Here is a 23,555-nt window from a genome sequence, read left to right on the forward strand (position 1 = left end):
TAGGCCAATAATAGCCTGCTTGCAACACTTTGAATGATGTCCTCTTTGCTGCAAAGTGATCTCCACAAGGCCCATCATGACAGGTTAGAAGGATGTCAAAAACTTCCTCTTCCCTTACACAACTTCTCAAGATTTGATCTGTGCCAAGTTTGAACAGATTTCCCCCAATCCAGTTGAAGGGGGCACTTTTCCTAACTATCTTGCTCTTTTCTTTGGAGGGCAAGTTTGGTGGGAACTGTTCTGATACCAAATAGTTTGCTATATTAGCAGACCACGGGGAGAGAACTGAAATAGAAAAAAAATGCTCATCTGGTAACTGGTCATCCACCATTCCTTCTTCACCTACAGGCAGATTCATCCTAGATAGAAAGTTTGCAACAACATTTTCCTTACCAGGCTTATCAACAATAGTTAGATCAAACTGCGGTAATAAAAGCAACCATCTTATAATTCTAGCATTCACATCTGTTTTGTTCATTAAATATTTGATTGCAACATGATCAATATGCACAAATGTTTGATAGCTTGTAATGTAATGCCTAAATTTGTTTAATGAATGCACAACAACCAGGAGTTCCTTTTCGGTCACAGTATAGTTTAGCTCAGCCTTTGACAGGTTCTTACTGATAAAATAGATGGCATAGGGAAATTTCTCCTCTTCCTGACCTAAGGCTACTCCTATGGCTTTGTGTGAGGCATCAACATGAATATGAAAAGGGAGGGCCCAGTTTGGGCCTCTAAGGATTGGTGCAGTGGTTAACTTACCCTTTAGAATGTCTAAGGCCTCTTGACAACTCTTTGACCATATAAACTCAGAATCTTTGGCCAACAACCCAAACAAAGGAGAGGCCAACTTGCTGAAGTCCTTTATGAACCTTCGGTAGTATCTAGCTAACCCTAAGAAACTCCTGACATCTCTCTGCTTTTGTGGAGGTGGGACCCTTTGGATGATTGTTATTTTATTTGGGCCCACTTGCAGCCCTTGCTGATATATTGAATGACCTAGCACGGTCACTTCAATCATTAAGAATTCACATTTTCCTGGACTGAGAGATAGGTTCATTTCAATGCATTTGTGCAATACTTTGCCTAGGTTAGTCAGGGCTTCTTGAAAATCACAGCCATAAGGTTTAAAGTCATCCATATAGATTTCCACAACATCATGTACTAATTCAGCAAAAATACTCAAGTCTGCTCTCTGGAAAGTGGTAGGAGCTTTGCATAGGCCAAAAGGAAGGACCCTATAGGCAAAAATATCCCAAGGACAGGTGAATGTGGTCTTATCCTGGTCTTCTGGGCAAATTTGGATTTGGTTGTACCCACTGAATCCATCTAGGAAGGAAAAAAACTTCTTCACTGTCAGGCCATCTAGCACTTGGTCAATGAAGGTTAGGGGAAAATTATCATTCTTTGTGGATTTGTTCAACTCCCTATAGTCAACACAAATCCTCCACTTACCTTTTTTCTTGGGAACTAACACTAAAGGAGAGACCCACTCACTGCCAGAGATAGGGTAAATGAATCCTACATCTAGCAGTTTTTGTAGTTCCTCTTTGACTATGTCTTTAAGGGCTGGATTCATCCTCTTTTGTGGTTGCCTAATTGGCTTGCAACCTTGTTTGATGTATATGTGGTGAGTACACACTGAGGGGTGTACTCCCTTCATTTCCTTGTACCTCCAGGCGAAGGCTTCTAGGTTTTCTCTCAACATGTTGCATAACTCTTCCTCTTCAAGAGCAGACAGAGATGGATTATTTTTCAAAGTTTTATCTGGGATGAATTCTATGGTTTTGACACGGAGTGGGTTGGAATTGGCCAAGCATAAGTCAATTGGATGATTGTTCTGGGTTTCCCTTACTTCTTCTTCTAATGGTAATGAACTAGGAGTTGGAATTTGGAGCAGGTGTTCAATTAAGTCATCCTCATCTTGCTGTCCTCCTCCTATGGTTGCTTCCAAAGCATAAAGTTGGGTAGAATAAACCTCATCTTCTTCCTCCTCCTCCAACCATAAAGGTAAATCATGCTCTATGGAAGGTTGAGCAGGAGGGTATAGGACTAACTGTTTGGACATATGCCCATTCTTGATGGTCATATTCCTAGCCCTGCAGCTAATGTAAGCATTAGTTGTGGCCAACCATGGCCTCCCAAGGATGAGATGGTAACCAATAAGCTTAGCCTTAGGCTGGAGAACTAGAAAATCTGCAGGGTACTCCTAGGAGTCAATGGAGACCATCACATCCTCCACAATTCCCTCCGGGGTGACTGTGTAACGGTCTACAAGTTGCGGAACTATTGTGGTCTTTCTCAATGACCCTTGGAGGTTGAGCTTGAGCATGGTGTCCTTGGCCATCACATTAATGGCAGACCCAAGATCAATCAGAGTGTGTGGGACAATGGTGCCATTGATGTGCACATCTACTACAGTGCTTCCAGGGTCCAAATATTTTGGACATATTACCTGCCCCACCATTAAGTTAGACAGCTGCCCAATGATATTAATGGTAGGGGCATCCATTTTTCTTCTTCCTGGATGCTTGAAGCATTTCTCCTTAATCAAATTATTGTAAATGGTAACATCTTTTATTGCCTGGAGAAGGGGGATCTTTACACATAGATTTTTCAATTTTCCCAGAAGTTCAGTTTCTTCTAGGGTAGGCTAGAGTGGTTGGGCTAATCTCTCAGGAAAGGGTGGATTTACTTTAAGGTTGCTTTCCTCTCTTTCTTCCTCAACCTCCCTATGTGGAGAGGGAGGTTGGTTGTCTGGGAGAATTCTCCCAGATCTTAGGTTGATCTCCTGGATTTCTATAGCATAAGCTGGGTATGATGTCTCTCCACTATATACTTGTTGAGCCCACCTATTGTTTGGGTTTGGATTTGGTTGGGCAGGCATCTGGGGTTGCTTGGGTGGAGCAGAGTGCAGGAGTTGTGGTTGGGTAGGTGATGGAGGCAATAGGGCTGGAACATTGTTGAATTGGGGCCTCCACCCTTGGAGTGGGGTATTCCACTGAGGTTGTGGCTGAACATAAGGTTGAAATGATTGGCTAGATGGCTGGGAATCATATTGAGATGTATAGGACAAAGGAGGGGGTGTAGACCAGCAAGGATGAGTAGGGGGTCCCCAAGAAGGTATAACTGTGGTTTGGTTGGGGTTGTAATATTCATGGGATGACCCTTACATACCCTGCTAGTATGGTCTAGGCCTAGGAGGTCTCCTTTGGTTGATGTAGCACAACTGCTCATTGACCCCTTCAACTCCTTGATATACAACATTTAGTTCAGGTAAAGAAGGGAACTTGTCTGTGGAGTGGTTTTCTTCATAGACTGAGCAAATCTTAATATAGTTCGATGGACATTCGTTCCTAGGATGCCTCCTGGTGCATCTAGGACAAAAGATAGCCAAGGCTCTCTCCGCTTCCTCTTGCTTCCTTTTGATGTTCATGGTGTCCAATTGCAAGGCAAGGGTTTGCAACATATCATTTTTGAAATCTTCCAACATATTTCCAATTTCACCCTTAATGGATGAGTTGGAGGATGATGTACTGGCCATAGGTTGACTACCCCTACCCTTTTTCCTAGTTGCCCTAGAATGGTTTCTAAAGACAGTCTTAATATCCTCATAGGGTAATTGGTAGATATCTCCTCCTGCTATCATATGTAAGGTATCCAGAAGATCCTCCCTTACTCCTCTAAGCAGGACCAGCTTCAGTGACTCAGGGTCAAGTGTGCACCTGGCCCTTTTGTAACTGAGCTGGAATCTTTCTTCATAGTCTTCTAAGGATTCATCCTGGCTTATGGTCATCCTGAAAATCTCTTCTTTAGTATCCTTTGACCTACAGTAGTCCCTATATTTGTTGTTAAAAGCCTGTTGCATCTGAGCCCAATTTGTGATGCTATCTCCAGGTAAACCCATGAACCAACGCAATGTTGCATCCTTGAGGGTAGATGGAAACAATTTTAATTTTTTCTCATCATCTGTATAGTCATAGGTTCGACATATAATAGCAAACTCAAATAGGAAAGTGTCAGGGTCCTCTGTGGTTAGGCCATGGAAATGAGGTAGAGCAGAGGGGCTTATATTCTTCATCTTAGTGTCCCCATTGGTCTCCCTGATGGGGAAGGCACCCTCAATTCTCTCTCTATTTCCTCTGTCATTTCGGTTTTCAGCCATTGGTTCAGTAGGAATGGGTTCTTCCTCTTCTTCTTCCCCTGTAGGTTCCTCAAATATGTAAGGTTGCTCACCTAAAGGGTCTTCCAATTCACCGTCACTGAAGAAGAGAGAAGGTTGATTGTTGGATGCAGTGGGGGTATTTGACAAGAATTTCCTTGAATTGTCCCTATTCCTACGAGGCATGAAAGGAAATGTTTTTGGGTTGGTTTTTGTAAGATTTATTTATTCATTTTTAAGCTGGAAAGTACTCTGCAGAAAGGAAATTGCTGATTGAATGAAAAACCACTAACAAGAAAAACTACTTGCTGAATTGAAATTCTACTCATAGAATGAAATTGCTGATTGGAGGAAGACTATTGACAGAAAAAGACTACTTGCTGAATTGAAATTCTACTTGCAGAATGAAAAGGAAAGCAGATAATGACAAATGAAATAAAGGAAGCTACTAACAAAGAAACTACTTGCTGAATTGAAATTCTACTTGCAGAATGGAAAGGAAAGTAGATAATGACAACTGAAAGAAAGGAAGAAACTAGATTACTTTTGCAGAAATAAACTAATAGAAGAAAATTGGAGACTAGCAATAGAAGAAAGCAGTAATCACATTCTACTTAGACACCTCCCCGATAACGACGCCAAAAAGTGATGAGCCTAGGTGTTGTAACAAGAATGTTGCAACTCCCAGGGCTACCAGCTTTACTTATCAACCTGGGATTCATACAAACTTGGAGGTGACAATGCTATATGCACAAGTAAAATTGAAGGTCCTGCCTGTTGTCACCGCTCATCTAGCAAGAGACCCCAGGGGTTCCAAGCCAGACTTCTATAGGGTCAGAAGAAGCTTAATTCTTTGATGGAAGAAGAGCAAATCTATTATAAGAGAGAGTTACTCTACCGCAGTAATGAAGAAAAAAACATGTAATGCTAAACCGCACCATAACCTAACTAACCATCTAAATAGCTATGCTAAACAAAATTTCTAAATCAACACTAACCTAATGCTAGTATCTAAGTTACAGAGGTAAAGAGCATTAAACTATACTAAGCTGTAAGCAAAGCAACTAAACTAAATATGTTTTCAAGCGGAAGAGCAATCGAAGATCGAAATTGGTGAAAGGAGGACATAAGGACGCAATAGTGCATAGGGACCGTTGGATCGATCAACGACCAAAAGATGGATGGTGGAAATCTTATTGTGGGGGCTTAAGCGAATAGATGGATGAACAGGGTTAATGAACAGGATGAATGACGAAGATTTTATCATGGGTGCTTTAGTGAATAGGTGAACGAATAGGGTAACGAAGCAGATGAACGACGAAGATCGTATCATGAGGAATTAAGTGAATGGATAGACGAAAAGGGTAATGAAGCAGATCAATGACAGAGATTTTATGGCGAGGAATTAAGTGAATGGATGGACGAAAAGGGTAAGGAAGCAGATAAACGACGAAGATCTTATTGCGAGGAATTAAGTGAATGGATGGACAAATAGGGTTAACAGGAGATGAATGGCAAAGATATTATTGTGGAGATTAAGTCAAGAGATGGATGGACATGATTAATCGGAGGATGGATGGCAGAGATCATATCGCGGGAAGAAAACATGCAGAAATGATGGAGTGGGTTTCGAAGGCGGTAAGCAGTTTCTCGCGCACCCTCGAAGTTGTAAGCTGTATTTCTGAATTTCACGCGATTAGCATACCTAAGTGACATGTAGCATGAGAAAATGCCTTTTCTCGTGTGCTCTCGAGCAGATAACGGTCGTGCAAGAATTCGCACGAGATTGCGTAATAGCTGTCGGATCAGGCTAGACAAATCTACAATGGAGATTGGCCAAGCTAGTTGGTGAGCCAGTGATGCGATAACCATTGGATCAAGAGACATATCAACAGTGGAGATTAGAGTGCATAAAGTAGGTGGAAGACTTCGCGCGCGATGGCCGTTGGATAAACTAATGAATCAGACAGTGATTGGTCAGGTTTGTTGTGGATCAGACGGTGAGGAAATGATGCATGAAGAATGTGTTGAAGGAGGTTTCAAATGAAAACGATAGAAAAACCAACAAGGGTGAGGGTGGACCGAGAGTGATGGAAAATGATGACAGTGAAACGAAACAAGTAATAGCGTCAAACAACAAACTCCAAAGCTCATGCGAGAACTAGAAACCTACATTTTTGGGGTTGCTGAAGGGTCTCTTCCTCAAGTCATGGTCCCAGAGGGAGGAGGTGAGGCTGAGACACCTGCGGACAAGCTTATGGTGATATTTTTCTCCTAGCTAACCTGTGAACTAAAAGAAGGCACAAATGGAAGTAAACTAAAGCGCAATCGATATACTCTACACTAATGTAAGCGGAGTGCAGCTACTTAAGCAAATAAACAGAAAACCATGAATCATCTACGCTATACTGTTGTAATGGTAATGCAGCTACTTAAACAAATGAATAGAACTAGAAAGCTACTTAAGCAAATGAACAAAACCAGAAATCTATGCTAGCATACATGTACAATAAAGAGGAGCTTTGGCTGTTCGGGTTGGGCCCTAAATCAAGATCTTCAACCCTCTAATTTAACTCAGTGCTCGCTCAAAACAGAACTAATCTTTATTATAAAAACCATGGATTACATAAAAAACTGTCACAAGTCTTGCAACTCAGAAATAAAGTAGAGTTTTACCATAAGAATCCGAATCCTACTGAGGTCCTAAGCCTCTCTACTTATACATTTGAAGTCTCCAATGAATTCCTTCCCATTAGGGAGGCTTCGCTCCCCACTTAAGATAAACTGGTTTCTGTCACTTTCACTTGCTCGGCTGTCTTTTATTTCTCATGATTTGGCAGTTTGCACTCCGAACTGATGGAGGAATATTCGAATGGAGGGGTAGTAAATGAGGAGGATTTTCCTCCTATAATTCCTCTCCCTTATCCCATTCGAGTTTTGACCAAGGTCTTTGCCACAGTTCCTTGCTTTTATCCTTTATTCCTACATTTTCCCTTGCTTTTATCCTTTATTCATGCATTACATGCACATTAGACCACAAAGCAAAATATCCAATTCTAACTCATCTCATAAACAAAATATAATCAAAATTATGCAATAAGTTGTGAGAATAGTTGGTTTGACTAAGCTAGGAGGTGAAGTAAGGTCAACTAAGGCCCATATAATTACCCAATGATGAGGCTCATCACTATTCTCCAAGGAAAAGAGAAGAATTATAAGGAAAAGTGCCCATTCACTTGGATTGGGGGCAATCTCTTCAAGTTGGGCCCAAATCAAATTATGAGAAGATGTGTCAGGGAGGAGGAAGTTTTTGACATCCTTTTGGTCTGTCATGATGGGCCTTGTGGACGTCACTTTGCAGAGAAAAGGACATCCTTCAAGGTACTACAAGCGGACTATTATTCGCCCACTCTCCACCAAGATGCAAGAAGGTATACCAACTAGTGTGATTGGTGCCAAATAATGGGGAAACCTACTCCTAGGGATGAAATTCCTTTGCAACCTCCAGTGACTTTTGAGCCATTCGACAAGTGGGGCATGGATTTCATTTGGCCCATTGATCCTCCATTAGGACAAAAAAAGTACATCATTTTGTGCACTGACTACTTAACAAAGTGGGCTGAAACCAAAGCTGTCAAGGTAGCCACAAAAGAGAAAGTGGTTGAGTTCTTAAGGGAGAATGTGTTTTACAAGTTTGGATACCCTAGAGATCTAGTCACTGATCAGGGCACTCAATTCACCTCACACATGATTGAGAATCTGTTAAGCTAGCATAATATCAAGCACAGGAAGTCCACTCCTTACCACCCTCAGGCCAATGGACAAGTAGAAGTCACCAATAGAGCATTGGAAAGCATTCTGACAAAAGTGGTTAGCAGCAGCAGGAAGGATTGGGCTGACAGACTAGTGGAGGCCACTTGGGCCTACAATACAACTTGGAAGACAACCACTGGCTTCACCCCTTATGATTTGGTCTATGGGAAGAAGGCTTTTCTCTCCATTGAGTTTGAGTACAACACTTTAAGGATGGCAACACAATTGGATCTAGATGTTACAAGGGCACAACAAGAGAGGTTGCTCCAACTAAATGGGTTAGATGAATTCAGGATGCAGGCCCTCCTGCACACAGAGGTGACTCAAGTACAAAGAAAGGTCTGGCATGACAAAAATATCAAAGACAAACTGTTTCAAGAAGGCGATTGGGCTCTGTTGTATGACTCAAGGTTCAAAGATTTCAAAGGCAAGTTGATGACCAGATGGTTGGGCCCATATGTGATAGAAAAGTGCCATGACAACAGGGTTGTTCAAATAAGAACCATTGATGAAGAAGGTATCCCTTTGCTTTTCAATGGGTATAGGTTGAAAGTCTACAAAAAGCCTTTGTCAAAGAAGGAGTTCATCAGTAGCATTAGTAAGGCAGTAATGGTGATTGAAGGAGTCTTGGCTTCCACCTCACCAAGTTCTTGAGGACTGTTGAATCTTTGAAAAAAGAAAAAGAAAAAAACAATAAGAGACCCAGGTGAAAACCTCCATGAGGCACCTGAGGCCCACTCTTAGGTTGAAAACCTCTTTGAGGCAGCCGAAGAGTGAAAAAAATAAAAATTGAAAAAATAAAAATAAAAGACCCCTAGATGAAAACCTTCTTTGAGGCAACCAGGGTAGGCAACCAAGATGAAAACCTCCTTTGAGGACCCCTAGTTGTCTTTCAAAAAAAAAAAAAAAAAGTAAAAGAAGAAAAAGAGAGAAAAAACACAAAAATAATGGCAGGGACCTCAAACCTGCCCACTCATAACAATTCTGGTTTTTGCAGGTTTTCAAGAAGATAATGGACATAGAGATCAGAGGGAAACAATCCATGCAAAACCCCACGTTTTTCTTCATTAATTTCATCTCCTCCATGACCCCCGTGTTCATTCATCCATACTCATCTACAACAATAGAAAAATCCAAATTTCAGGCAATTGTGTGACTTCTACAAGATTTCCTGTAGATATTACAGGAGTTTTCCGTAGTTACTACAAGAGTTTCTTGTAGTACTATAGGAAGTCCTGAAAATCTATAAGAAAGGAAATCCAATGGAAAAATTATGATGCATGCCTTTTTTGGATTAAAAAAAGGAGTCCATTGACTTCACCACATCTTAGCCAACATCCTTCATGACCATGTCACCCTCTGTGTCCATCAAAAAAATATACTTAGAAAAGAAAAAAGAGAATGAAAAAAATAAAAAAATATCACAAGGGCATACCAACAACAGCCTACCTCACCTACCACTCCATGACCACACCTTATACTCATTCCAATACCTATTAACCCTCCAAGCAAAGAAATGCCACAAAAATTAAAAAAAAAAGGGCAGCTACAGGATTTCCTGTAGTAGCGCTACAAGAAACCTTGTAGTATCCTATTTTGAAGTAGCAGCAGGCTCCAAGCCTAACCTTCAACACCCATGCACTAGAAGAGGAGAAGCACAACTACAGGCACCATGGCACCTCTCCAAAGCTTAGTAGCAACAAAGGAAGCTAACACCTACACATCAACAAGAAGACAACCTATCAACAGAATAAAATCAACAAAAAAGGCAGTAGAAAAGATGTACTTGAACCATGAGCAACAACAGAGGCACCCTCAAGCATGCATCAACAAGGAAAAGGGAGCCACAGATATGTCACCTCATCCACACTCTCTCATAAGTACGAATATGATTAAAACTGTAGGACTATGTAGAAAGTTGGTTTTATAAGTGAAGGTGACTAGTTAACTTGTCGACCCTCGGTCCGATAACAAAAAGTTAAAGTGCTAGTTAACTGGACATGTGGCAAGGTCACATCAAAAGGAATAAATCGGAAAGGTAGTCGAGTTACGTTGAACAGGAATGGGTGATGATTACGAGGAAGGGTTGCATGATAACTAATAGTGGGACCAATGGTCCAAAAGGAGAAATACATACTCAGCCAGCCAACACATCGTTCAATGAAATCGACCATAAATAGAAATATTCCATAACTTTCATGCAAGGTTTTGTTCATTTCAAGATTTTGAGAGTTGAGACCACCTGGAGGAGCCATCGAAAGGAAAAGATATTCTCGACCATCCTATAGTGAACACATATAAGAAACAGTGAGGAAAGCTAGTCTTGGCATCCTACAGTGAGCACCTACAGGACAACCACAGGAGGTAGAGAGGATTGTCAAAAATACTATGAGGGGGCGCCTAGGGCCAGCAATTCAAGAATTATCCTCAACCAAAGCATTGTAGTGAAAGGTAGGTGCCATATCCTCTGTGCTTTCATTTGTAAAGAGGAAAAAAACAGAGTGCATAAAGATAGGCAGAATTATGTGGAGGATTGTGTAGAGTAAAAGGAGAATTGTAGTCATCACCCTCCTAAACTCTAAACCCTCATCACCTGGGGAAGATCTTAAGCTATAGCCACCAAAAATTCATACAAACATATTGACAGAGAGAAAAGATGACAGGGGGTTTCAACAGAAGGGAGCCCACCAAAACAACTAGAATACATCAACATCCTCCTGTGGTAGAAATATTTACAAGGCATCAATGGTTGGGATTCTTCGAGCTACTTAGGGGATATGATGATGATATAGCTAGGGAATTTGCAATGTCACTCATACCTCTAGCTAGAGTTAGTGCCACTGTTGTAGTGAGGGGATTGTCAGTGACAATTACCCTTGAAAGCATTAGCAGGATCACTACACTTCCTCTAGGGTTGCAATGGAGAAAAGAGGATAAAGCTAGCAACACTCTTGCCAAGAAGAACTTTTTCTTGGAAGGAGAGGAACCAATTGAGGACAAAAATGGGATTAGAAGGGGGAGCATTCCATATCCTTAGGATGAAGTAAGCTATCACATTCTCAAGTATATTTCTTGTGAGGGTAGACTCAGTATAGTCTATGGTTACCAGTTTAGACTCCTCCATGAGTTGAGATTTGGAGAAGAGTTACCTCCTCATAGAAGACTTAGTGTGCCTTACTTTTTGTTGCAATCAATAATAGACATGAGCATCAAAGTACAAGAAGGGAAGCATCAACAACTGGCACATCATGGATTGATCAAACTCATACTAGAATATTCCCTAAACAACTTAAGAATCCCTATTTTGTGGTCAACATTTGCAGACATGAACAGAGAAGATGCAATTCAAGCCATTGAGTATGAAATATACCCTACTTCTAGTGGCGAAGAAGAGGGAGAAGAGCGAGAAGAAGAGTCTGAAGAAGAGTCTAAAGAAGAGTAAGAAGAGACTGAAGAAGAGTCTGAAGAAGAGTAAGAAGAGACTGAAGAAGAGGAGCAAGAAGAGCCCGAAGAATAGGAGCATGAAGAAGAATAAGAAGAGCCCGAAGAAGAGGAGGCAAAAATAAATGAGACAAGGGATGAAAATCACAGCAGAGAAGAAGCACAAAAGGATGAACCAAGTCCTGAAATACATAGTGAGGAAGGAGAGGAATTACCAAGGGTGTTTCTAGAGGCAGAGGCAGACTCCCTTATACTTTAGAACAAGGAGGAACACCAGGATAAAACAAGGGAGACCTCAAACACCTACCAAGATTCCTATAATCATAGAGGACTCACTAAAGTTATTCCCTCTAGGAAAGAGAGGTGAAGAAGGAACATCACAACATACTTCCCCAAGGTCACCAATCACCTATGTTAGGAGGCTTGTCACCGGGTCAGCCTCAACAAAACAAGTTAAAGAACCTTTGACCCCTTTTCAAAAAGGGAAAGGTCTCCTACAGGAAACACAAATAGGCCTACATGAAACAAAGACAATCCTATAGGAAACTCTGTCAAAACTACAGTAAACACATAAATAGGGTCAGGAAGGACAACAAGGGAAAAGGGAAGGAAAAGAGTCAGCAACCCAAATACAAGGACATACAGATACTCAAAAGACAGTAAAGGGAGAGTCCTAGGAGTTGAAGGAACCTAGCCCACAACCAAACCTCAGCTCCTATTATAGATTCATTGAGGGGGGCAAAGTAATACCACAAAAATTTTCCATCCTTCTATTCTTTGAGCTTGAAAAGGAGAGAGCAAGGACACATCGTCAGATGCAAATTTCTAAATCAAAAAGAGTAGAGGATGTGGGCCATATGGAAGAAAAGCTGCCAGAAATGGGCAGAGAGTTGAGTAGCATAAAAGACAGGGAAAGAGTATTGAAATCTCAACTAGAGGCTGAGAACACATGGCTGGGGAGGCGAGTATAGGAAAAAGAGAGCCAATTAGCAACTATGGAAAGTATCTCCATGGGGGCACTCCAGCGGAGGATGCCAACAAAATCATATGCCTTATAATTCAAAGAACAATGGTTGCAGTTTCAGATAAAAACCCTAGCACAAGGAGGAATTATGCCTTTCCAAGACTATAGGTAGTTCATTGACCTCTGTGACCAAAGCACCCTGGAGGATAGGGCTAAAATATCTGAATTCTACCTACATAGCTTGGCCCTAATAGATTTGAATGTGTTGGACCCAAATCCAAAGCTAGGGGACTTACAACTGATGGCCTTGGCATCATGGATGAATCATGAGGAGGCCAAGGCTAAAGAAGTAAAAAGGGTATTGGAAAGAGAAGAATCAAAACCCCTTCACATCAAAGTAGAATAGACCAAGTCCATGGATGTCATTAGCACCCAAAAGGTCATTGCCAATGATCCCGAGCTTGCACCAAGATACCTAGCTACATAAGAGCAAGCCATCACTCATTTTAAAGACACTTTGAGATTGCTAGGGTATGAAAGCTAGTAAGCATGCCAAAGGAGATGGAACACCTTACCCTACAGTCTAAATATCAAGGAGTATCATTCCCCTGAAAGAATAATGGATGCACTAGAAAGGACCCCACTGTATAAGAAAGCATTGTAGAGACTCAAAGTCAACTGGATTGGGTTGAAACTCAATCCACAATTCCCCTTGGGTATGTTAGAATGGAGAAAGGAAGAAGAAGAAAGAAAGCAGTGGGAGGAAATAGAGAAGCATGCAGGATTTTATCCACAAGAGGAGGATACTACAACAAAAGCCTGGAATGTCAGGGAGGCCACCAAAGCAATGAAAGACATGGACATAGATTGAATTGCTCAGAGGATGAGAAACACTTTCAGTAAGGGGGTGATGAGGCTCTTCAATGGGTAAATTATATGGACCTTAATGCCACTCTCCAGCTTATTAAAATCAAATTTTCTCACTTTTATTTACATGTTTTGTTATATTTTTCTTAATGAGACGGGTAAATATGAGATGTCATTTCTTGTGGTCTAATGTGAATTGATTGCAAGTTTTGGAGCAAATTTTGGCTAATTAAAGTGCAGGAACTTGAAGTATACAAGCAAGAGGAATTTTAGGAGATTGGATCTCCCTCCTTAACTCCTTAGTCACTCGAAGATTCCTCCACCAGATCTCATCAGCTTGGAGTTACAAGCAACCAAACCATTAAGATAATTGGCAGCCAAGCCAATGATAGTTGAAAACTAGTTGATATTGAGTTTGGGAGCTACGCATCCCTAAATTTAAGGAAGTTGTTGGTAACTTTTGTTGTATAAATAAGAAGGCTTAGAGCCTCATTAGGATTCGACTTTTTTTATTGTAGCCAAGAGGCATTTTCGAGCTAAGACATTGTGACTGATGACTCATGTATTTTTTATATTTTAATGAAAATGAAAAGCATTCCTTTGATCCAGCATTGAGTTGACTCAGAGGGCTGAAGCTCTTGGGTTAGGGCCCAACCCTAGCAGCAGAGGTTTCTCTTTTTGTACATGTATGCTTAGATTACATTCATAGTTCGCTATTGAAATGATTTTGGTTTTGTTAATTTGAAAGTATTTGGATGATTAATTAGTTTGCTTTGATTTTTCGATAGTTAGATCAGTGGTATCGTAGTGGCAAAAGGCACTCCAGAAAGATGGTGATAGTGGCTTTCACCTCATCTCCCTTATGGGATAATGACTTGAGGGTTCCCTTCATACAACCCAAAATTATATTTCTTGCTTTGCTGCATAATCTAGGGTTTCTTGATTAGTAGGTCATTGTCTTTGAGTTTCTTAGGATGAGTTACAATTTTCATTTTTGATCTCTTAAGTTTTGAATTGGTTTCTAAGCACTTCCATTCATGAACTTAGCCACTAAATGGTAATAACTCAGTTTTCTTCCTTTTAATAAATCTTTCCCATGTATAGATGGATTTGTGCATAAATGAAGACAAGAATGTATGTCGTTGCAAGAGCTTCTAAATTTCAGGGAGACCTCATCTCGTTTGCCTCATCCAAACCTTATCCACCCATGTTTCCAAAGTCCACTAAACCCTAAATCTGAATTCTTGTTTTGTAAGAAAAAATGACATTTCCATTGAGAAAATCCAATCATCTTGAAGCATTTGATTAAACCCTGGATAGTGTTCACCTCCTCCATGCCTTATTCCCCCATTATATACCTTTCCCATACTTCATTCCACCTTCCCGACCACTTCCTAAGCTTTCGGCCTGTTTCCTGTAGTAAAATAGAGCATCATGTAGTAGAACTACAGGAAACCCTGTAGCAACCTGTTTTGAGCCCGAATTTAGAAAAATTATCATTTAAGCTTGGATTAGGCCTCCACTTGGCTTCCATACCATTAAGACCAGTCTAGACCTCTTCCTCCATACCTGTCTCCCTTGCTAAAGAACAAGTGAAGATTAGCATTTGCATTCATAAAATGAAAACATAAAAAACAATGATCTTTTTCTACAATTTCTAAATTAGCACATGCATGCAACAATTATAATACTCCCTATATCAGATTCCATGCTCAATTAGTTTAGATCATTACATGTTATAAATAAGGTTAAGCTAGGTTTCTTTTGCAAGCAACATGTGTTAATGAGTAGCTAAAGGATTTCATGTCACTTTACAAGCATCTTCCAATTCAGTCTTTCATTCCTTAAAGTAGGTAGCATTCCTTTTCTTTCATTAAGGATAATTTTCCTTTCTCTAGTTGGTAGTCAGGTTTTTCCTAGTCAGTAGAAGATTGGTTTGAGAAACCCTAGTGGTCTATCACCCCAGTTGAACAGTGACAAGAGTAGAGCATTACATCTATTTGTGTATACAAGACTGTCACCTCTAAGTTTGTATGAACCTCGAGTTGATGAAGTAAAGTTGGTAGCCCCACGAGTTGCAACATTCTTGCTGCAATACTGGCGCTCATCAACTGGTAAGAAGTCTCAGCCTTCTTCAAATAAGACTAAAGAAAAGGATTATGTAGATATTGAAACTTGACCAGATATTTAAAAGCACTCAGCAATGAAGTCTCAAAATTAAAGAGAAGGTCAAGCGAGACCTCTACCAGTAGGAAGCCTCCCAAGTATTTCCCAATCAGAAGGAATAATAACAACAATAATCAACCAACCAAATCTGCCCAGAGTTCAAATATTCTGTTGAATATTGAAAGTATAAGCATGGATAAGTATTGTTCCTTCCATTAGGAATGGCATTCATAGAAAACATGCCCATAGTGGAACCACAATGTGAATGCTCTGGATACACACATTGTTGATATTTTACTAGCAGATGAGAAGTTCGAACAAACAGAAGAAACAAATGAACCTACAAAGGCTGAGGAAAGTACATGTATTGGATCTGCAGTTAACACTTTTTGATTTCATTTTCAATATCAATAAGAAGGGTGTTGAAGCACCACCACAAAGTGAAGTCCCTCAAAAATAAAAATAAAAAATTAAATAAAAATTAAAAATTAAAAATTAAAAATGGTCGTTATAATTTGAGGAGCAGAGGGTCCATTTCTAACGAGGAAGTGACGAGACAAGAGTTAGAGAAGCAATTGTTAAGAAGATTCGTGCCACCAACTAATATTTCTTAGAATGCACAAAATAAGTATGGAAATGCTATTGCTTCTAAGGACACTTCCACTAGCAGCAAAAGCAAGTCTATCACTCTCGAAGTTTCTAATAAATCTACACCTCCAAACACTTCAGAAATGCTTGCTAAAAGTGAAGCTATTTATTATAACATAGTTGAATATTTGAAGAGATCTCGTGCCAATATTTCCATTTTGAGCTCGCAAAGATAGCAGGTGAGCGTGAACTGCTTGTCCAAGCCTTCTCACAACCTTCATCAGGTGATAAAGCTTCTACTTCTCAAAAGGTGTATGGTAAGTTTATTGGAACTCTCAAATTGGAAAATGAAGGAAAATAATGGAAAATGAAGAAAATAGAGGCATCATTCATAAAAAGGCTTTTGAGGGTCAGTTGGTAACCTTTTATCAATTTAGCTTTGGAGCTCTTTCATTATTCTCTCTCTCTCTCATACTCTTGGACACTTGGAGTTTTCTTGGAGCACTTTGGCATTGGAGCAAGAAAGCAAAAGAAGGCAAGAGGAAGCAAAGATCAAGCATGGAAAGGCAAGATCAATCAACTACAATAGGCTTCATTGTAGGGATCGACTTGCATGTGTATTTTCCTTTCTATATTTGGCATGCATGGGATTGCATGTGTTTCTTTTCTTCCATGGCATGGGTTTTTCTAAGTGTGACAGTATTTTCAGCCTAGCCTTGCCATTTCCTGATAGTTTGATGAGATGGGTTCCCTCATTTAGTTTGTGTGGGATGATCGGATTGGATTCGAAGCTGAGTGGGGTGGATATCACAATTAACAAACACATGGTGTAGTGGTCCCTAAAACAGACTGAGGATGCATGAAGCCACTAGCCTAGTCACCCCAAAACTAGACTGTGGGTTAAGATAAAGCCAGATTGTGTGCCTAGGAATCCTTGCCGGCGAATGGCGGGATATACGGTAAAGCCAAGGGGTGGATTTTCTCTCCATTGGGCCTAGTAATTCCAGGATGGAATGCACAATAAATAATGGAGAATATGTCTCGGTGTAGGGTTTAGTGATCCCTGGATTGGACTGCGGATGCACAGTAAATCTTGAGAGACTAGGAGGCACTCAAATTCCTAATGGTGTAGGCGGAGAACTCGAGTGTCATCCACATTGATTGGTGTTTTTGATGTGTTCTATGAGTCCCACATTCATTCTTGGAATATGGCACGGGGGTGATTGGTTGAAGAGAAACTTGGCTCAACTAATCTGCGGTCGGGTGGAACGTGGTAGTCCCATCTCCGGTTGGTTCATTGCATTGATTAATGAGAAATTCATTCCATTAATTTTCACGTGTAAATCTACTAGTGTATATATGGATTTTGATGGCTTATATGTTTATTATATTTCTGTCCCTATTATGCTGGTTATATGTACATTTTATGACAACAAATATGTATGGTTCTCAGCATGTTTTTACTTGTATATGAATGGATAATGTGTCTATGACCTAATAAATGAATATGCAGCAAATGACATGAGGAAACAATGGCTTATAGTGATTCTCAGATAAGCATGAGATCTCTACGCTTAATTTTGTTGTTTACACCTGTAGGTTACACGTCGATGATATGTTTGACAAAATGCATGTCAGGGCTAGTGGGGGTTTGGTTAAGGTCTTGTTGAGCTTATTACTTTTGCATCATTATTTCCCTATACTTTTATGGATTTCAAGCTATCATTCCATTATGGGCAGTGGCCTAGGCTATGGGCCTGAAAAAGTGGCTTAAGTCATCGGATTGTTGGCACAAAACTGGCAAGTTTGGTCCACAATCACAGGCACACAGGCCTATGAGAGCAACTTTAGGTCTTTGGTCACTCCCTTGCCCATAGCATGAGAGCGATTATGGCCTCATAGGTCTAAAATAGCAGTGGGACCCAGGGACAGGCTATTTGAGTGTCTGACTTGTCTACTAAGGGTTCTGTTGATGATGTTGGATGACTATGTGTGATGTTTCGTTGATTCCACTTCCTTAAGGTTACCTAGGTGGTTGAATTTGATCATAATAGCCTCTTGTCTCATGTTTACCCCGGTTGGCATGGTTAATTGGGTGGATGTGGGAGGAGGGTGTTAAAGAGTGGTATCAGAGCATAGTTCAACTCTCAGAATAGATGGGTTGAATGTGTTAGTCATTCATGCATGTCAGTTGCATGTGTGTCTCTTACACTTATATACTTGTTGCAATTTCTTGATGTTGGATTAGGGTTGTAGTATGGTTATCATGGAGAATTTGAGGTTGATTTCTTGAAGAGTATTTGACATGAGTATGTGACTGATTGTATATGGTTATTTGTCGCTTACATGTTGAATTTATGTCACCTACTTACATCCTTGTATGTTAAGTTACATTTTGAATATTTTGATTACATGTATCAGTCTTGTAGGTTTATTGTAAGAACTGATTGATTATGTTCGACTACATGTGTTTATGCATATCTTTAGTTGGCTAGGCATTGCTTATGCATATTGTCGGTTACATGTATCTATGTGTATATTGGAGTAATGGTTGTTGTCATGCATGAGGTTATGGCATGCATTGTTGACATGGCCTTGCATTGATGAATGGATCCTAGTTAGAGTGATGTTTATGTGTTGATACATTTAATTGCGAATGTCTATACGTTGTTATGATTATGTTACACATGTATCACGCTAATTTGGTTATCTTGCAGACAAGGTATCCTCCCCAAGCTATACTAAGGTAAGTTGGTTTATTGTGATTTGGTTTATCTAACATATTATGCATTGCAATAAGAGAAATATCAAATGGGTAGCAAGGTGGTAGATTACATAGAATCTCCCTATGCATAAGATGAGCAGCTTGGTGTGCGACATAATTCTGATTTGGATGATATATTGAGAATATTGAAGGAAGAGATAAGGAGTTGTAAAGCAGATAATGATCGAATCATATAGACACAAGAGAAGCAAGCATAGGTCAATGCTATACTTCTTTAGAGTTTGTCAGAACTGCAATGACAAGGGACACTTCACATCAGCCATGCACTTGAGGATGGGACTAATGGAGCATATGAAAGTAGATCTCCTGGTAGACATAGTTAGATAGGTCTGACACAACGAGAGATGGCCAGTTGTTGGACACTTTAGAAAGGAGGGGCGATGAGTACAAGTATTATTCTAGTTCTGGTTCTGATAGACATCATGATCGTCATCGCTATCATCCTTACAGGAAGAATGATAGGGGATACTTACTGGATGAATTCAAGAAAGAAAAACCACCTACTTTTGATGGAGATGTGAAGAAGCTAGAAGATGCAGAGGCTTGGATACTTGGGATGAACAAATTCTTTGAGTTGCATGAGTATACAGATAACATGAAGGCTAGAATAACCATCTTCAGCTTGAAAGGTAAAGCAAACATCTGGTGGGAACATGTTAAGCGAGTTAGAGACATCAGGACAACTGAATTGATTTGGCAGGATTCAAGAGGCTTTTCAGGAAGAAGTACTTGTCAGAAAGGTACTACAATAGTAAGGTTAAAGAATTCTATGAGTTGAAGATGGGATCAATGACATATGAAGAATACACGACCAAGTTTCTGGAACTATTGAGGTATGTACCATATCTTACTGATGAGAAGGCTAAAGTTCAGAGATTTGTCATTGGTTTTCCATTAGTATTTAGAGATCGGATTGAGTATGTTGAGCCTTGGTCACGTGAGGAAGTTATTGGGAAATTGAAGCATTGCTATGAGCAATCAAAGCATAAGAATGAATCTCAGCATGGATGGAAGGGAAAAGACAAAGGTAGAGGTAAATGGCAGCTTAATAGGACAAGGGCTCAACATGCAGATGGGAAAGAAAATGTGGCTCCACAAAAGAGATTTAATGCAGCTAGACAAGGACACGGGTCACAGTAGTAGCAGCAGGATAGAGGTGAGGGCATTGGTCGGGTTGAGTTTTGGACATGTGGTGAGGGACACCTAGGAGAGATTGTTCACAGCATCAGGGTGGAAGGCCTAAGATATATAGTGCACAGGAGGTGCAGACTATTGGGGATGTTGGCCAAAGTATTCCACGTATCTATGCAGTAGTGGACAACGGGCAAGTAGAACACCAGACATCTACCATTGAGATGGACGGTAAGCTTTGTGGTCAAGTTATTTCTATTTTGATTGACCCTGGATATAATTATAGCTATGTTAGTCCTGACTTGGTGGATAAGTGTGGTTTGAATAAGGAATTGCATGTAGAGTCTTGATCAGTGTAGTTGGCTATAAGTACAAAGAAGCGAGTTCATCATTGGGTAAGAGCTTGCACATTTGATTTAAATGGTATGCCTACAACAACACATTTAAATGTGTTACTGTTGGGACAATATAATATGTTGTTGGGCATGGATTGGTTGTATCTACATAGAACAAAGGTTGTCTGCTATGACAAAGCTATTCAGTGTGTTGATGATAATGGAGGACCAAGAGTCTTGCAAGGTAAGAAGAAATCCACATCAATTAGGATGGTGACAACTATGCAAGCAAAGCGTAGCCATAGGAAAGGGTGCAAGATATTTGCAGTAAACATTTCTAGTAATAAGGGTAAGGAGGTTGAGGATGCAGATGTGTTGAACAAATATCAAGTGTTGCAGTGGTTTCATGATGTATTCCCTGAGGACATTATAGAGTTGCCACCTCACAGGGAGGTAGAATTTTCTATTGAGTTAGTGCTAGGGGCAGCTCCAACAACTAAATAACCTTACATGATGAGCACACCATAGTTGGTTGAGTTAAAATTGTAGTTGAAGGAAATGTTGGACTCAACTTTGAAACCTCATATTATGCATTGATTATAAGCAGTTGAACAAAGTGACTATCAAGAACAGGTACCCTTTGCCAAGGATTGATGACTTGTTCAATCAGCTGAAGGAAGCAACAATGTTCTCGAAGGTTGACTTGAGATCCGAATACCATCAGGTAGGCATCAAATAGGAGGACATTTACAAGACTGCATTCAAGACTAGGTATGGGCATTATGAGTTTGTTGTTGTTCCATTTGGCTTAACTAATTCTCCAAATACATTCATGTGTTTGATGAATAGTGTGTTGTGTCCATATTTGGATAAGTTTGTTATTTTGGTCATTGATGATATATTGGTATATTCTAAAAATGAGGAAGAGCACGTCGAGCACTTAGCATTAGTATTGAGGTTGTTGAGAGAGCATCAGTTGTATGCTAAGTTCAACAAGTGCAGCTTCTTTCAGACTGAGGTACACTACTTGGGGCATGTTGTCTCCAAGGAGGGAATTGTAGTAGATCCAGAGAAGATAAGGGCCATCATGGAGTGGGTAGCTCCTAAGAATGTAGATGAGGTGAGATCTTTCATGGGCCTGGCAGGTTATTATAGGAGGTTCATCAAGAAATTCTCACATATTGCTTATACTATTACATCATTGCAAAGGAAAGGTAAGAAGTTTGAATGGACAGAGGAGTGAGAGACTAGCTTTGATCAACCTAAGCAGTTGTTGACACATGCACCAGTGCTACAGATTGTGGATCTATACAAAGAGTTTGTGGTATGCACGGATGCTTGCAAGAGAGGGCTTGGTGGAGTCCTTATGCAGAATGGAGAGGTGGTATGCTATGAGTCCTAGAAACTCAATGAGCATGAGTAGAAATACCCAACACATGATCTTGAGCTAGCAACGATTATACATGCACTAAAGATGTGGAGACACTATCTTCTTGACATGAGGTTTGTACTTATGAGTGATCACATTTGGTTGAGGTATTTGTTTGACCAACTGAATCTGAACGACAGGCATGCTAGATGCTTGGCCACGATCAACAAGTTTGATTTCGAGATCAAGTACATCAAAGGTAAAGAGAATAGGGTGGTAGATGCTCTCAGCAGATGGGTACAAGTACATCACTTGACAACTGTGAGCTCCGATGGGACGAACTTACAGGATAGGATCTTGCAGGGAGGATAGTAGGATGTCAAGTATATGGAGATTGTGCACAGGTTGCAACAGGGTGATAGTACAGGTATAGGTACATGTATAGGTCATGGTACAAGTACAAGTATAGGTACAAGTACAGGTGCAGGTGCACAGGGCATGGACTATTGTCTTACAACAGATGGATTGGTCAGGTTTTGAGATAGGATATATGTACTAGATAATAGTGAGCTCAAGAAGGTGATCTTGAGGGAGTTTCATGCGAAACCATATTCAGGTCACCCAGGTTATTAGAAGGCACCGACAACAGTGAAGAGATATTATTATTTGCCGAATTTGAAGAGGGAGTAGTGTTTGTGGCGAGGTGTTTCGATTTTCAGCGATTGAAAGCAGAGTGTAAACATCCAGGTGGATTGCTACAGTCGATTGCAATTCCAGAATGGAAATGAGAGGTTATTTCCATGGACTTCATCACAGGGTTTCCGAAGACAGTGAAGCAACATGATTCCATCATGATCATTGTGGACAAGTAAACAAAGGTTGCATACTTCATTCTGGTGAAGTCTACATTCTCAGCTATTGATGTGGCACATGTGTTCATCAAAGATGTGGTTAGACTACATGGTGTTCCAAAGAGGATTGCGTTAGATAGGGATTCAAAGTTCACTTCCAAGTTTTGGAAGGAGTTATTTGCAGGTTTAGGCACAAAGTTGGCCTTCAACACATCTTATCATATGTAGACAAATGGATAGACAAAGAGGGTCAACAGGATATTGGAGGACATGTTGAAGATGTATGTGATGCATCAATAATGGAAGTGGGAAGAGTATCTCCCTTTATTAGAGTTCACATACAACAACGAATATCAGGAGTCTTGAAGGATGATTCCTTTTGAGGCATTGTATGGGTGGAGTTGTGACACTCCCATTAGTTGGAGTGATCTGGTTAGTAGAGTATTGATTGGAATAGATATGTTGGCAGACATGGAACAATAGATGCAGGCAATCAAGAAGCATCTCAAGGCAGTGCAAGATAGGAAGAATAGTTAGGCAGATAGGAACATGTTGTTCAAGGAGTTCTAGGTTGGGGAACAAGTTTACTTGTGCATCAAACCAAAGAAGAGCTCCTTGCAGATTAGATTATGCGCCAAGCTGGCACCACAATGTTGTGGACCCTTTAGTATCATTGAGAGGATTGGGATGGTAGCCTATCGACTTGCACTACCTCCGACAGTGAAAGTCCATGATGTTTTCTGTGTATCTTTGCTTAAGAAGTATGTTAAAGATGTTGATCATGTAATTGACTGGTCTATATTGTAAGTGGAACTAGATGGAGAATTCCAACTGGAGCCTGTTACACCGTATTTTGTCACATCTCCTATTCACTTCTTGTTTCGCATCCCGAAGTGCCAAAATATCAACAACTGTGAAGTGTAATCATCATGAAACACATACTGAAACATCCCTGAAGAATGGAAGAAAAACTGCCCTTAGTCAATTTTGGAGAAGGTTGATTGAAACCCTAAATTTCGGTACCAACGCTCCTTGCTCCATTGCTTGCACGTCCTGATGGTAGGTTGCAATTCTTTGACG

Source organism: Pinus tabuliformis, chromosome 3_1 (assembly GCF_031772625.1).
Source record: "Pinus tabuliformis cultivar Carrire ecotype Pingquan chromosome 3_1, CPIR1, whole genome shotgun sequence".
Taxonomy (NCBI): domain Eukaryota; kingdom Viridiplantae; phylum Streptophyta; class Pinopsida; order Pinales; family Pinaceae; genus Pinus; species Pinus tabuliformis.